Source organism: Notamacropus eugenii, chromosome 7 (assembly GCF_028372415.1).
Source record: "Notamacropus eugenii isolate mMacEug1 chromosome 7, mMacEug1.pri_v2, whole genome shotgun sequence".
NCBI classification, from domain to species: domain Eukaryota; kingdom Metazoa; phylum Chordata; class Mammalia; order Diprotodontia; family Macropodidae; genus Notamacropus; species Notamacropus eugenii.
In genome coordinates, this window is record NC_092878.1 from 142195209 (window position 1) to 142212854 (window position 17646).

The window sequence follows — 17646 nt, forward strand, 5'->3', positions numbered from 1 at the left end:
ATTCAATATTTTACTAAAAGAGCTAGCTATAGAAATGAAGAAAAGAAAGAGTAATTAAAGAAATAAATATGAACAATGAGAGAATAAAACTTTCACTTCATAGCTGATATGATGGTATACTTAGAGATCCAAAGAGGACTAACTAAAAAACTAGTTGAAATAATTAACTACTTTATCAAAGTTGCAGGATATAAAATAAACCCATATAAATCATCAGTATGTGTATATATGTGTGTATATATGTATGCATGCATGTGTGTATAACCAACAAAACCCAACAGGAAGAGATAGAAATTCCATTTAAAATAACCACAGACAGATAGTACAAAACACTTGGGAGTTCACCTGCCAAGACATACATAAGAACTATATAAATGCAATTATGAAACACTTTTCACACAAATGAAGACAGATCAAAACAACTGGAGAAATATTAACTGCTTGTGGATAGGCTGAATCAATATAATTAAATGACAGTACTACTTAAATTAATACATATTCAATGTAATACCAAACTACCAAAGATTTTATAAGTTAAAAAATATAGCAATTCACCAAGAAAAAGAAAAAGTCAAGGATATCAAGGAAATCAATGAAAAAAGTGAAGGATGATTTAGCGGTTCCAAATGTCAAACTATACTACAAAGTAGTAACCATCAAAATAATCTGGTACTGGATAAGAAATGTAGTGGTTGTTAAAAATAAATGACAACAGTAACCTATTTATCGATAAACCCTGGGACAAGGATTTAATATTTGACAAAAAAAACCTGGTAGGAGAACTGAAAAGTAGTCTGGCAGAAACTAGGCATCAACTAATATCTCCCATCATTTACCAAGATAAGCCCAAAATGCGTACATGATTTAGACAGAAGGGGTGCTATCATAAACAAACTTTGTTGCTCTTATTTTTCAGTCATTTTCACTTCTGTCCAGCTCTTCATGACTTTATTTTGAGTTTTCTTGGCAGGGATACCGGAATGGTTTGCCATTTCTTTCTTCAGCTCATTTAAAGATGAGGAAATGGAGGCAAAGAGGGTTAAGTGACTTGCCCAGGATCACACAGATAGCAAGTATCTGAGGTCAGATTTGAATTCCTAGCCTGGCACTCTATCCACAGCACCACCTAACTGCTCAATTTTACAAGGAGGACACAGAAATAAAGCTGAGACCAGCTTTATCTCCATGTCGGGCCATGAAGAAAATGTAAAGAGACAAAGTGAGACCTAGTTCTGGGGCTACAGAACAGGGTATTACTTGAATCATGTTTTCCACTTTTTTTATTTTAATCTACTTATTTGTCTTCCAATTTTGTCCTCAAAAACAATATTTTAATTTTTATCTTGTTTCATTTCTTTTCTCTTCTTTTGGAGTCCCTGGTGATCAAAGTAATTCTTCTTTTTTGACATCCCAGTAGTACTTACTGTGCTGTTACCCTTTCTTCTGCCATATACCAATTATGAAAATGATGGGGAAATTCAGAAGCTGCTAAATGAAAAAAGGCAGCATTTAATTCCATCAAAAGCAAAGTACAAGCAAAGCTTAGAGAGATGCAGGATTTCTGGCTCAGTAAGAAGGCAGATGAAATTCAGTTTTATGCTGATAGTAACAATCCAAAGCACTTTTATGATTCGCTTCTGGTGCGTCACAACTACTCAGAGCTGATGGAGCCACAATGATTAGTGATAAAGACGTAATCCTAGAGAGATGGGTTGAACACTTCCATGGTGTTCTCAACAGACCATCGCCAATCAATGCAGAGGCCATTGACTGTTTACCCCAGGTTGAAGTCAATCCCTCCTTAGCTCAGTTTCCAACTGAAGAAGAGGTTTTGATGGCCATTAGGCTCCTTTCATGTGGCAAAGCACCTTGTGCTGATTTTATTCCAGCTGAGATTTACAAGCCAAGGGGACCATTGGTCATACAAAAGCTGACTGAGATTTTCCAGGTTATATGGCAAGAGGAGGTTATCCCCCAGGAGTTCAAGGATGCCTCCACTGTCCATCTCTATAAGGCTAAAGGGAGTAGATTATTCTGCGACAATCACAGGGGGCTCTCTCTCACTCGTTGCTTGCAAAATTCTTGCTAGAGTCCTCCTTAATAGGCTGATCCTTCATCTGGAAGATTGGAAGCACCAAGAATGGAAGCACCAAGTATTAGGCACCTGAGAGCCAGCGTGACTTTGGAGAGGGCCAAGGAACAATGGATATGGTGTTTGCTGTCCAATAACACCAGAAGAAATGCCAGGAGCAGAACAGAGTTCTGCACACAACATTTGTGGATCTGACCAAGGCCTTTGACACTGTTAATCATGAGAGCTTACGGAAAATTATGCCAAAATTTGGTTGCCTGGAGAAGTTCATCAATATTACATGTCAATTTCATGATGGCATGTTTGCCCACGTTCTGGATAATGGACCAAGCTCTCATGCCTTCCCGGTCACCAATGGAGTGAAACAGGGCTGTGTGCTTGCTTCCATGCTTTTTAGCATGATGTTTTCAGCCATGTTGATAAATGCTTTCAATGAGGATGAACATGGCATCAAGGTCAATTACTGTACCGATGGTAAGTTCTTCAATTTGAAAAGGTTACAAGCCGAGACCAAAGCGGAGGTAGTGTTGATGCATGGTTTTCTGTTTGCAGATGATTGTGCACTCAATGCAACCTCTGAAGCTGAGATGCAACAAAGTATGGATCAGTCCTCTGCTGCCTGTGCTAATTTTGGTCTAATAACTAACATCAAAAAAACACAGGTGCTCCATCAGCCACCACCATGCCATCCATATGTGGAACCATTGCTTACAACAAATGGAGAAGTTTTGAATGCTGTGGATAAGTTCACTTGCCTTGGTAGTGTACTTTCCAGGGATGTACACATTGCAATGAGGTTGATGCACACATTGCCAGAGCTAGCTCAGTGTTTGGGAAGCTCTGAAGAAAAGTTTGGGAGAGAAGAGGTATTAGACTAACTACCAAACTGAACGTCTACAGAGTCATTGTGCTGACTTCATTGTTATATGCTTGTGAAACATGGACAGTCTACCAGTGTCATGCCAGGAAACTGAACTGCTTCCATTTGATTTGTCTTAGGAAGATTCTGAGGGTCACCTGGCATAATAAGATACCAGACACTGAAGTCCTTGCTCAAGCTGAACTGCCAAGTATTCAAACTATGCTTCAGAAAGTGCAACTCCAATGGACTGGCCATGTTGTTTGAATGCCAAATGTACACTTGCCAAAAAGACTATTTTATGGAGAACTTGCATGGGGCAGGCGATCACATGGTGGCCAGAAGAAACAATGCAAGGACACTCTCAAGGTCTCTCTCAAGAACTTTGGATTTGACTGTGCAACATGGGAGACACTGGCACAGTACTGCTCAGCATGGCGTGCCCACGTAAGAAAAGGTGCTGTGCTCTTTGAGCAAAACAGAATTAAGACAGCACAAAGTAAATGCAGGATGTGCAAATTTGGGATATCCACCCCAAATATTCAAGGGACTATCTGTGCCCAACCTGTGGTAGAACATTCCAAGCTCATATTGGCAGACACACTGAAATTTCCCTTGGCAATGGGTGATTGCCCATTTTGGTCCTCTTCAAAGATGAAGGACAACAACCACCAATTGTGAGAAACAACTAACCCAGAAGATAGGAATAACTTAAGAATTATTAGATTCCTCTCTGAGAGGTGGAAAGGGAGAAATACCAGAGATAACTATGATAAGGTAGGAAAGAGAAGATATCAATAAAAACTTAATTCTTAAAAATAGAATCAGACTCCCTGAATACTATATTTTAAGAAACCATAAATAAAAATTGTCCAGATCTATTAGAACAAAACAGTAAAGTGAAAATAGAAATAATAAACTGGTTACTTCCTAAACAAACCCCAAAATGAAAATACTATGTGCCAGGCATTGTGCTAAGTATTGGGCCAGAATTTCTGGGTCAAAGAGTATGAACAATTTAGTGACTTTTCTGGTAGGGTTTCAAATAGTTTTTCAAATGGTTGGACCAATTCACACGTCCTCCAAGAGTATATTAATGTGCTAAATTCCCACAACACCTCTAAAATGCACTATTTCCATTTATCATCTCAATCAATTTGATATTTATGAGGTGAAATATGAGAGATGTTTTAACTTTCATTTCTTTTATTTTTAATACGTGTCCACATGTTTTTGATCATTTGAATTTCTTCTGAAAATTTTTTTTATTCATAACATTTGTCTGCTTATCTTTAGGGTATGTCACCGGTGTGGCTCTAAATCCAACACCTTTAGTTCAGGTTTAATGTTGGGGTGAAATAAGGCACTTCTGAGTCATTAAACAAAGCAGATTTACTTTGTTCATACACAGCAAGATTACAACACTTAGTTTCTCTGAACCTGGCTCCTTTTGGACATATCTGGAAATGTATCTGGTTTTAGGTTTTAGTATGGTTTTAGGTAGTCACAATGTCTGAGATGCACCAAGTATTAGACTTGTCTGGGACCTTTTACCAAAAAGCTGCATCAGAAAAGCAGGGTGCAATCAGGTTGCATGGGATAAGGAAGTTCACTGAGGTATACTTAGTCAAGAAAAAGTGGTATCATCATAAAGAAACATGATCTGTTCTTCATAAAACCATTTTGGCTCTTTGTGATCACTACTTTCTTTTTTAATTTAATTTTAAATTTAATTTAATTTTAAATTTAATTAATTAAATTTAATTTAATTTTTAATTCTTTCATTTTTTAAATGTTTATTAATCATTCCTTAAATAAAGAATTCTAGAATTTTACCAGAAATTTAGTCAAGCTCTCTGATATGTGAACACCATGCTCTTTACTTTTTTGACAAAAAAAACATTTACCTTTCTCCAAACTTGTGGCACTATACCTGTTCTCCATAAGTTTTGACAGATGACCCAACTAGCTCAGCAATTACTCACCAGTACTTTTGATACCAAAGAATATAGTTTGTCTGAGCCTGGTGACTGGAACTGATAGATTTTAGGGTGGGAAGAGAGAATATCTAGATCAATTTCCTCATTTTACAGAGGAAAAAAACTGAGTCCCCTGAAAGGTTAAGTTACTTGCCCAAGGTCATTAAGGAAAGACAGCTAGGTGCTCTCTTAGTACCTGCCTATTTATATTTGGTATCAACTCTCTCTGCCATAGAGCTGGCCTCAAAGGCAGGAAGATCGAGCTTCAAATGATACCTCTGATACAAACTAGCCATAAATTGTTTAACCTTTTAATGCCCTAGGCAACTGACTAGGACCAAAAAACGGCAAAGGAGGCACATTTTAGGTAGAGCTTTCTCATCAGGGAATTCCCTATAACAATAAAATTCCAATCTCTCTTGATTCTCTAATCATTGTATTATTCCACCTTTTTCAAAAGTTCAGAGATAATTATCTTGAGAACACAGAAGCAAAATAAAAGTTGAATAGCTCTTCCTTCTCTGTATCATTAATTATCATCATCCTATCACCCTAGAGAAGTGGTTCTATCTTTTCCTTAATTCCACCAAATAGTTTTTTAAAAAGAAGAAAAAGTTGGAAATAACAAACATGAGCATGAACGTGGACAGACTTCAAATGATAGTGGAGGACAGAATGGTCCATGGGGTCACAAAGAGTTGTACAGAACTGAACTGAATGACAGTAATAATAGCCCTTAGTTTTCCCAGATTGCCTCAGCTCATTCTGAGCTTTACTGCTCCTTGCGCTAGTCTTACAGGAACATATCCCATTTTGTTTTTAAAGCTCAGATAAATTTTGTTTCAATACAAATAAATGTCAAAGAATGTTTTATACATGAAATGAAAGATTCAGAATCTGATATATTTTCTGAAATTAAATAGTTTTACTTTGATGATAGATTATATCATAATTGCAACAAACCAGATGATCCCTTTATGGAGATTCAATGAGTACCTTGGATGAATTAGAAAAAGAGTAGTGAGATCAGATGAGCAATGATAATGATAGGTGATACTACCCCTGCCCTGTGGGTGACCTTTAAAATCAGTTCGGGTGGAAATAGGTCTAAATTTTAAAAAAAAACAACTGAATTTATTGTGTCATCTAAAAGGTAATCATTTTGCTTTTTCTTTACCTATGATTATTCCCCTAACCTCCTTGTTTTATTGAGATAGTTGACATTCCTAGAACAATAGCAAATGAACATTTTGACAATGGACCTCCTTGTTTTATCCTTGATCTTACTGGGAAAGCCTCTAACATTTCGCCATAAAAATAATGCAAACTAATTTTACAAGAATGTGTATCATATCTAATTTTTCTAAAATTTTGGTCAGGTCCTTACCTTCTTTTTTGTTGATTTTTTTGGTTGGATTTGTCTAAATTTAAACAGGGTATATTGAGGTCCCCAACTATTGTAATTTCTCAGTCAACTTCATCCTGAATTTATTTTTTTCCTTTAAGTACTCAGTGGATACCATTTGTTCATACTGATATTATTTCATTGTCAAGGTGATTTGAGTTAACCAGCTTTTCTTTTTTAGTATATACAGTTGGTTTAAGATTGTGATTGACACCCTTCCTTTTAAAATATTGACTGAGGCATAATAAATTTTGCTCTAGCTCCTCCTATTAATTCTGGAAATCTTTTATCTTTTAAGGAGTCTCCTTTATAATCCATTTTGCTACCCTCTTCTGTTCTGTGGGCGTTTATATCATTGATATCTCCAGTTGTGATTATTGTGTTTTTCCTTCTGTCAGACCTTCTTATAATCTTTTCTCCTTTTGCATCCACTTCACCCACCTTTACAAAAAAAAAAAAAGGAAGGTGAGGAAATATGTTACAATGTAACAATGTGTTACAACTCAATACTAACCATCTATAATTGTAGTGATCTGATTCTACTTTCTCTACCCTTGCTCTCAATATACAGTCCAGACCCCAATCACTCTTATTCATGCTTTGATTTTTCTCCTTTTAATTTGCAATTTAGAATCTGAAGCTTGTTTTGCGTGTGTTTATTCATTCCCCAAACTTCTCTCAAATCCCTCTTTCCCCTTTCCCTATCCCCACATATTTCCCCTTTGAATTTCATATATTTCTATTAGGGTATTCTTTTTTATTGTCATTGTTGTTAATTTTCTTTCCTTTCTTAAAACTAATACAACAGGATAAAACCATATGAAGGCATTGTGATGCAGTACAGTGGCATAATTTATCCCAAATCAACATATGTCTCTGCTCTCTCTTATTTAGTCTCCAACATCTAACCTCATCTGATCACTATAGTTGGCATAATAATCTAAGTATTATCAACCCCAATGGAATGATTAAGAATAAAATGGAAAAATAGTTGCTCACCCTTGAAAAACCCCACAATGGTCCTTTAAACATTTAAAATCTTAAGCATTATGCAAAGCACTGTGTAAGGGATCAAGGCTACAAAGATAAAAATGAGTCCTTGTACCCAAGAACTAGGAACATGGAGAGAGTCTGGGGTTTAGAGATAAGCATAGTGTAAATTAGACAGGAATGGGAGCAAATGAGTGCACCTGGAAGACAGTAGACATTTAATAAATGTTTGTTGACTTGACTCAATGGTGAGATGCAAGGTGTAACTATTCCTTACTGAGGTTCTACTGAAATTATGGGAAGTGAGAGACTGATGACCTGTTCACCAATATTCAGCAAAGGTACATTGATAATCAAGTATGACTGAAGGCAGGACATGATATGAAGAAGAAAACAGTCAGATCACAAAGAAAGAGAATAACCTATAAGTCAGTAGTTGATAGTGACAAGAATATAGGTAGGGAAATATAACTGGATGGGATGAATTTCGGAGCAGGAGAGATGACTAAGTTATGATATCAGAAAGAGGGTCTAGAAGCAACAATGGAGAGGAAGGAATGAGCCAACTGCAATTTACTTTGGAGCAGTGAGTCAGAGGGTCAGAGGGAGCAGCCAACCCTAGAAAGAATGGCCACGTATGATGTATCATTCAGTGAAAACCAAAATTTTGTGAGCTCAAAAAGATGGAATGACTATATAGGGAAGATAGACAAGATGAAGGGGAGATTTTAAAATAATGATTTGAATAAAGATTCCACAGAACACAGTGGAAAACAAAGGAGGATAGGGACCAACCCTGTCATTTTCTGGGAGGAGTATACTATAGGGAGAATAGTGAAGGATCATTTCTTAAATGTATTAGGGAGAAAATTCTTATTCTCATCTGGATTGAATTAGATAGTCTCTGACATTCCTTCTGACTCAGAGATTCTAAGATACTATGCATGAAGAGGTATAAGTGAGAGATGGAAAATAGGCAGGGAAAGTTAGGAAAAGAAGGAAAAAAAGAGTTTTTTGCCTTCCTAGACAATGAATTAATTATAAGAGCAAGTGATAGTAGTTTGCTGGCTAGAAGACAGAAGGATTATCAAGTTTAACAGGTAGATTGTGTTGGGACAGTATCCCTAGGACCATCTTTTAGTTATCTCTGAAAGTCTTCTTCCAGTTCAGGTTGTTATTCTTGGCCCGTCCCTCACTCATTGGAAATCCCTCTTATATAGATTCAGCCATTTAAATAGACTCAAACAAGGAAACCTGGAAATATAGTAGACTAAGAAGTAGGCTATTATATAAAATTTTTGAAGATTTTACAGGAAAAAAAATGTGATTTGACTAACAATGGAAACTATAAAGCGAGGAAACATCTTTGTATTATGTATCAGCTAAAAAGTCTGATACCCAATGTACACTAAAGACTTGACACAAATATGTAAGACTAAGTAATTACCAAATAGGTAGTGGTCAAAATATGTGAACAAATAGTTTTTAAAAGAAGAATTTCAAGCGATCAACAATGATGTGAAATAATATTGCAAATTGTAAATAAAGAAAGTGAGAACTGTTAACTCATGAAAAACAGCTTGTCTGGGAGGGACCCAACCTCCCTTTTCATCTTCTTGCTGGGAGTGGTATTGTGAGTTAACTTTCTTTATTCCTACTTCTCTACTCCTCCTTCCTTCTTTTTTATTAGGTAATACAGAATACAATCTACCTTCAACTTTACTGACCCATCTTATAGACAGTAGAACAGACTTCCATTGGTACCAATCATATTTGTCTTTGTCTCCCAGGATAAAGGTCTCTGAATTTTGATGGGAACATGTATATAACCCCCTGTGTATTGCCCACTGTGGGCATACAAGCTGAATAGTAAGACTGTCCCTGCTAGCCCCTGTTCTTCTCTTCCCCTTTTGAAAAACAATAAAGTTGGGGGGCAGAGTCAAGATGGCTGAACAGACTTTGAAGAGTGCTCTAGCCAAGCCCAGCCAAATACCTATAAAAAAATGTCTCTAAACAAATTCTGGAGCTGTAGAACCCACAGAATGATGGAGTGAAACAAATCTCCAGACCAAGACAGCCTGAAAGGTTGGTGGGAAGTATCTGTCACCCATACTGCGAGCAGAGAGCAGTCCAGTGTGGGCTGCAAGTGCACAGTCCCTTGGAGGAACTAAATCTCTCACACCTGTGGTGGTTTCCAGACTTCATGATCCCAAAATGCTGAGGATAAATTAGAAGGTCAGTGGGAAAAGCCTGCGAGACCAGTGCAGGATAGTGGAGCGGGGCAGCCCCAGGGTGGCAGATGGGGGAGGGAGAGGATGAACCTGTGGCAGCCATAGCAGCAGAAGTAACAGGGGCAGCTGCAGCCACTGTTTCTGGAACTCTAGCCCCACAGATTGTGGGGGAATTCAGCAGCTGATAATACACCCCCACACACACCCCACTGGAAGTAGGGAACTACCTTGACAAAGAGCTCAAAAGTCAAGTAAATGGCTGGGGAAATGAGCAAAAAACAGAAAAAGAATCAGACAATAGAATCTTACTTTAGTGACAAGGAAGATCAAAGCATGCAAACAGAAGAAAATAAAGTCAAAGCTCCTCCATCCAAAGCCTCCAAGAAAAAAATGAATTGGTCTCAGGCCATGGAAGAGCTCAAAAAGGATTTTGAAAATCAAGTAAGAGAAGTAGAGTAAAAATTGGGAAGCAAAATGAGAGTGATGCAAGAAAATCATGAAAAACAAGTCAACTGCTTACTAAAGGAGACCCAAAAATATGCTGAAGAAAAGAACACTTTAAAAAATAGACTAACCCAAATGGCAAAAGAGATCCAAAAAGCCAATGAAGAGAAGAATGCCCTAAAAAGCAGAATTGGCCAGATGGGAAAGGAGGTCCAAAAGCTAACTGAAGAAAATAATTCCTTAAAGATGACAATGGAGCAGATGGAAGCTAATGACTCTATGAAAAATCAAGAAATTATAAAACAAAACCAAAGGAATGAAAAAATAGCAGACAATGTGAAATATCTCATTGGAAAAACAACTGACCTGGAAAATAGATCCAGGAGAGACAATTTAAAAATTATGGGACTACCTGAAAGCCATGATCAAAAAAAAGAGTCTAGATATCATCTTTCATGAAATTATCAAGGAAAATTGACCTGATATTCTAGAACCAGAGGATAAAATAAATATTGAAAGAATCCATTGATTACCTCCTGAAAGAGATCCAAAAAGAAAAACTCCTAAAAATATTGTAGTCAAATTCCAGAGTTCCCAGGTCAAGGAGAAAATATTGCAAGCAGACAGAAAGAAACAATTTGAATATTATGGAAATACAATCAGGATAACACAAGATCTAGCATCTTCTACATTAAGGGATTGAAGGGTTTGGAATGTGGTATACCAGAAGTCAAAGGAGTTAGGATTAAAATCAAGAATCACCTACCCAGCAAAACTGAGTATAATACTTCAGAGGTAAAAAAATGGTCTTTCAATGAAATAGAAGACTTTCAAGCATTCTTGATGAAAAGACCAGAAATGAATAGAAAATTTGACTTTCAAACACAAGAATCAAGAGAACCATGAAAAGGTAAACAGGAAAGAGAAATCATAAAGGATTTTCTAAAGTTGAACTGTTAACATTCCTACGAGGAAAGATAATATTTGTAACTCAAGACTTTTGTCAGTATTTGGGTAGTTTGAGGGATTATATACATATAGACAGAGGGCACAGGGTGAGTTGAATAGGAGGGGATGATATCTAAAAAAAAATAAAATTAAGGGGTGGCAGAGGAATATATTTAGAGGAGAAAGGGAGAAATGGAATGAGTCAAATTATCTCTCATAAAAGAGGCAAGAAAAAGCTTTTTCAATGGAGGGGAAAGCAGGGGAGGTGAGAGGGTAAAAGTGAAGCCTACACTCATCACATTTGGCTTTAGGAGGGAATAACATGCACACTCAATTTGGTATAAAAATCTATCTTACACTACAGGAAAGTAGGGGAGAAGGGAAGAAGTGGGGGGGGGAAATTATAGAAGGGAGTGTAAATGGGAGGAGGGAGTAATTAGAAGTAAACACTTTTGGGGAGGGACAAGGTCAAAAGAGGAAATAGAATAAATGGGGGCAGGATAGGATAGAAGGAAATATAGTTAGTCTTTCATAATATGAATTTTATGGAAGTCTTTTGCCTAACTACACATGTATAGCCTTTATTGAATTGCTTACCTTCTCAGTGGGGATGAGTCAGGGGGAAGAAAGGAGAGAAGCTGGAACTCAAAGGCTTAAAAATGAATGTTAAAAATTGTTTTTACATGCAACTGGGAAATAATAAATACAGGTAATGGGGTATAGAACTCTATCTTGCCCTACAAGAAAATAGAGGAGCTAGAGATAAGGGAAATGAGGCATATGACAGAAGGGAGAGCAGGTTGGGGAAAGGGGTAATCAGAATGCATGCTATCTTGGGATGGAGGGAGGGGAGAGATGGGGAGAAAATTTGGAATTCAAAATCTTGTGGAAAGGAATGTTGAAAACTAAAAATGAATAAATTTTTTGAAAAGGAGGAAAAAGAAAAACAATAAGGTTTATCAAAATTATCTCCATGCAAGATAACACTTTTCATATAGTCTCCCTAGTACTAAGGAGGAGAACAATGAACAGGGTGGTGGGAAGTTTTGTATAGTCTTTCTAAGAGAGATCTTCTATCCAAGACATGTAGGGAATTGATGCAAATATATAAAAATGAGGCCCATTCACTAAGAGACAATGGTCCATGGAGTATGAACAAGGAAAAAATGCAAGTTATCCCTAGCCATATAAAAAATGCTCCAGATCACTAATAAGGAGATAAGTGTAAATGAAAACAAAGGCTCTACCTCACACCAATCAGATTGGCAACACAATATGACAAGAAAATAACTGTTTTTGTGGGAGATGTAAAAGAATAGATATGGATGCACTATTCATGGAGCTATGAATTGATTCATCCATTCTGAAAAGCAGTTTGGAATTATATGCCACAAGTCAGTAAACTGTATATAGCCATTGACCTAGAAATGGTCCTGCTATACCCCAAAGTGATCAGAAAAGAATGGAAAGGATCCATGTATATGAAAATATTTGTAAAAGCAAAAGGTGTTCATCAATCGGAGAATGGCTAAACACATTAAAAGAATGTCATGGGATATTATTTCTCCATTTTAAAAAATTACTGAAAGGACTGATTCAGAGAAACCTGGGACAACTTGTATGAGATGATATGTAGTGAAGTAACCAGCACCGAGAGAACAATTTATGCAGTAAGTAAAACTTGCAAAGAAAAACAACTTCGAGAGATTGAAAAACTCTGATCAATGCCATGACCCATCACCATTCCAGCAGCCTAATGATGAATCATACTCCTCTCTGCTTCCTGAAAGGGAAATGTGTAGAATGATATGACCAATGTGTGGGTTAGTTTTCTTTGACTATATTTATAAGAGAGGGCTGAAAAATCACAATATAGAAAATAAAGAAAATTAGTGAAATGTTTTAAAAGGCAATGAAGGATAAGAAAAAAGGTCAGAAGGTGACAAATATAGCAGAGTGTTTAAAATACTATGTTAAATTCAATAGGTAGTTTTATAAAAACTATATAATAGAGATTCATGATGACATATGCAATCTTCTTTCTGTTCTCTGGGTAAAGCCAGTCATCTAACCTATCTCTTCTGCAATATCTTTATATGTAAAATGGAGGAATTGGATTTGATGGCTCCTCTTGGGTCTAAATCTGTGATACTGTATGAAATATTCATATTTGTTTATTCCTGCCAAGTTCAAAATAATAAAAAACATTCAATCACTAGTAATAAAAGTTTTTTAAATCACTAAATAATGGGAAATGTTGAAGCTCACTTTGAAGTTTCACTTTAAGCACATCAAATTGGCACAGAGAATGCTGGAGGAACAGTGGGAAAAAAATTAAAATTACGTGAGAAAAGTCAATAAACTATTCATACCCTTTAATCCAGTAATTCTCTTACTGAAAATTTACCTTAAGTGGTAAAAGACAAACAGAAATTTACCGTCTCTACTAAAATATTCATAGAAGTACCTTTTGGAGGCAAAACAAAAACAAAATTGGTTTCTATAAATTGAGAAATGACTGAACAACTTATGTAATGGAGTATTATTTTACTATAAGAAATTATTAAGATGAGGAAGTCAGAAAACTATGCAAACATTTATGTATATTTAAAAAGAGCCAAGAAAGCAATACCAGAAGAACAATTTACACCATAAGTAATAATATAAATGATGTACAGTAGTACCTAAAACAGCTCTACCTCACTTAACTCCAAGTCACCTGCAAATCAAGAAATCACCTTCCTGATGTCACTGGTCCTCTTTGAGAAGAAAGTTTGAACAATACACAACAAAATAGATTCATCGAGGAGACTGTCCATGGTCCTAATATGTAGAATGGTACCAAGGAGCCTGGTTTCTTGATTCTCCATCAATTCATACTTATATATGTATATATGCATGTATATATGTATATATGTGTGTATATACGTATGCATATGTGTATGTGTGTGTACATATATATATATATATATATATACATATATATATATATTTCTCTTAAATAAAACTGCTTTATGTATTGAGACCTTGTAAGCAGTAGAACTTGAAATAGGAAGATACTGGCTACCCTGTGGGGAAGCAAAAATACCAGATACTGAAGTTCCCAGTAGAGGCAATAGGCAAATAAGTGAGGAGTTCCCATAGTGTACCCAGACCTTTCATAACAGAAGAAAACCTCTTTCATAAAAATTTTACAGGAAGAAAAAGATAAGCCAAATCCTTTTATCTTAAGTTGCTAACAAAATAAATGTTTGTTGAAGCATTTCCAGTTGCATAGTGTTCTTTTTAAATAGGTCATCATAATCTACCATGAGCTGGGCAAAGAGTATTTTGTTCATTTATTTATTTTTTTATAAAAAGGAGATTTACTTGCATTCAAAATAAGGATAAAGTAAAATAAACTGTGGGACTAGTTACTAGCAAAAATTACACTTTAAAGAATTGTACCTCACTTGTCAAATTCGGGCACTATTAAATGTGCTCTTGAAAACAAGCCATCATTTGGGCTATATAACTTTGTAAGTTGTCTTCATTCTTCAAATATACTTCTTTAGTGAGTATATAAAACTTCTTAGAAACCTAAAGTATGATAAGGAATCATGTACCTGGTTGAAATTTAATGCTACCTCTAACCTTTAACCTGATTGTTTTTTTTGTCCTTATTCTAATTTTTTTTAAACTCTGTTCTTTTTGAGTCATGGATGGAATCAAATATCCTGTGTTATAGTAGGAAAAGACCTTAGAGAATTTATAATGAGAATTATAAATGATGAATATATATGATGAGAATTTATAATGAGAATTAGCAAATTATTTCTTTATGCTTAGCATCCCCCAAAGAAGAAGTATTATAAAAAGAACAGGGCTGCTGGACAGCCCCATATGCAAAAGGACACTGGCTCCATAACTGGATTCTGAAGAGATCAATAAATAAAATATGATCAGTTGACTGGGGTTAAATGAATTATAAATCTAGTTAAGATCCTGAAAGAAAACTTTGTCACAGCAAAATTTAAAACTTAAGCTAACGATCTCACAAATTCCTTCTTCATTTACATTCCTTATACTCACTAAATATTGAAATAATTATGTGTGCATGACAAGGGACTTTCTTGCCACTTTCCTCTCATTATCATTGCTTCACAATGCGATAGAGCAAAGACTATAGTTCTGCAATCATTTGTTTTCCTTAGCAGATAGAGAAGTCAAAGGTTCCATGGAGTAGCAGTAGCTTTGCAGATGCCTGTATCATCACAACTGAAATAGTCAAATGCTGCCAATGTCATATCTGAGCACACCAAAAGGCCTGAATGAGCTCCTTTCATCAAGATACCTTCCCAGATACAGTCAGTGATGACCAGTCCAAAACCCCAGTAAAAACAGAATGTGAGGACGCTGGTCACAGAACTCAGGTATGGATAGTTAGCTGGAAAGAAGCTAAAGAGCAATGTCCAGAGTCTTCTCAGCAATCGAACGCAAAGCTGCATTGTAAGAGTAAGTAGAAGTTGGCAGGCAGGCAGATGTACTATACTCCTGGGGCCAGACAATCCAGCAGAGACACTAAGACAAACATGGGTGTGTCTACTCATACTGAGGAGAAACTAATCCTTTTAGGTGTCGCATAGAAGATTCACAAACCCCAAAGCCACGTGCTATGAGCTTGTATGTCTGAAATTCTGAAGGTCACACAACAACCTAGATGTCCTTGGGCCACTCTTGCCCAACCTCCAAAAGATGAGAGAAGGATTGTGGTTAGGATGGGCACATTAAAACTCATAGAATATCCCATTTCTCCCGCTTGTACTGTAGCAATGATCTAGGGCAGCTAGGTTGCACAGTGGATAGATAGTACACTGGATCTGAAGTCAGAAAGAACTCAGCTCAAATTCTGACTTTACTAGTTGTGTAACCCTGGATGAATTTTTGGATGAATCATTTTCAGTGATTCAAAGAAAACATTTTTTTTAATCTGTATTTTTCTGAGAATAAGCTCTTTACCCATGCTGGGGACGGTATCAAGTTTTTGCCCAGTGAAGTGAGCCCTTACTACAGAAGTTGAAGTCTTTGGGTTTATCTAATACTATGCTACTGTGGTCATCTGCTTCAGAATCTTAGTGAGGAATTTCTCAGTTTCTGGTCCATAGAATCCCAGAAAGAATCTCATCCTCAACCTGGATCCACAGACTGGAGTTCCATAACTCTAGAAATGAACAGAAAAGGGAGCACTAAAAAGATTCAAAGCTAGCTAGGGAGCAACTTGATGCCAAGTGACTTTCCATTGTAGCATGACTTTTAGTAGAACTTACACAGCCATTACGCCCCACGTTGCATCAAACAGAAGTCAGTTGGGGCAAAGGTATCCTCATGAGGGGATGTCATTTTTTTCCTCCTCAATCTTGTGTTCTTAATTGACCATTGACCAATTTTCCTATTTTTTAAGCAATAATAAATAGTTTTAGTGATTATAGTATAGTTGGAGATCTAATTCATATTGCTAAGCCTCTTCCTTACTTTTCATTTTTTTACATTATTGACAACATTTGCACTATTCTTTTCATATCTTGAGATTCCTGATCTTTGCTTCCTCAAGATGAACACCACTACTATTTTTTCTAGTTCTATGATATAACCCTTTGGTAGTTTGATTGGTATGGCATGAATAGTCAATTAGCTTTTCTAGTATTGCCATGTTTATACTTGGGCATTGCCTAACAAGGAGAAATGAATATTTCTCCAACTATTTAGGCCTGAGTTATTTTAGTAAACAGTGTTGGCAAGTGGAATCTCCTATACTTTATACATTTTATAGTGTTTGTTAATAGATTTTTTCATTCTCTCTCTGCTGGATTTTGTTGGTAATATATGGGAAGGCTGATAACTGACAGTTTATTTAACATTCTTCTACTTCACTGAAGTTATTAATTGCTTCATTTAATTTTAGGTGAATCTCTAGGATTCTCTAAGTAGATCATCATGTCATTACAAAAAGTGGTAATTTTGTTTCCTCTTTTCATAAATTATTCCCTTAATTTCTTTTTCTTGTCTTAATGCTGTCGTTAACATGCCTATTACCGTATCAAATAGGAGTGCTTATAAAGGACATCATTATTTTACCCTCATGGGATTGGAAAAACCTCTAGTATTTCTCCATTGTACCTAAGGGTGACTCTTGGTTTTAAGTATATACTATTTATCATTTTAAGCTATGTCTCCAGGCTATAGCCAGGACTTCCTCCACAAAGCCCAAATAGGTACAGTTGTTTCCCCTCCTCCTTTTCAGCTTCCTTTTATGTGTTGAATTCCCATTAGAATATAAATTGTTTAAGGGCAGGGATTGTCTTTCTGCTTATTCCCATCATTTTTTTTTTTTTTTGCAGAGTGCTTGCTTGACACAAAGTAAATGCTTAATATGTTGACTTATTAATTAACTTCTCAATTGTAGTTTTGAGAACAGTCATCAAATCCCTATTACTACTCCTTAGAAGGATATTTCAATCAATTGCCCTATTACGCCAATCATCATCACCTTAATGATCATCAGCAGTAGAGTTAAGGTTCTGCTCTATGGTGATTACTAGGGATACTTTCTGTTGTTGTTGAGTTGTTATGTCTGACTCTTCGTGACCCCATTTGGAATTTTCTTGGTGGAGACACTGGAGTGGTTTGCTATTTCCTTCTCTAGATCATTTTACAGATAA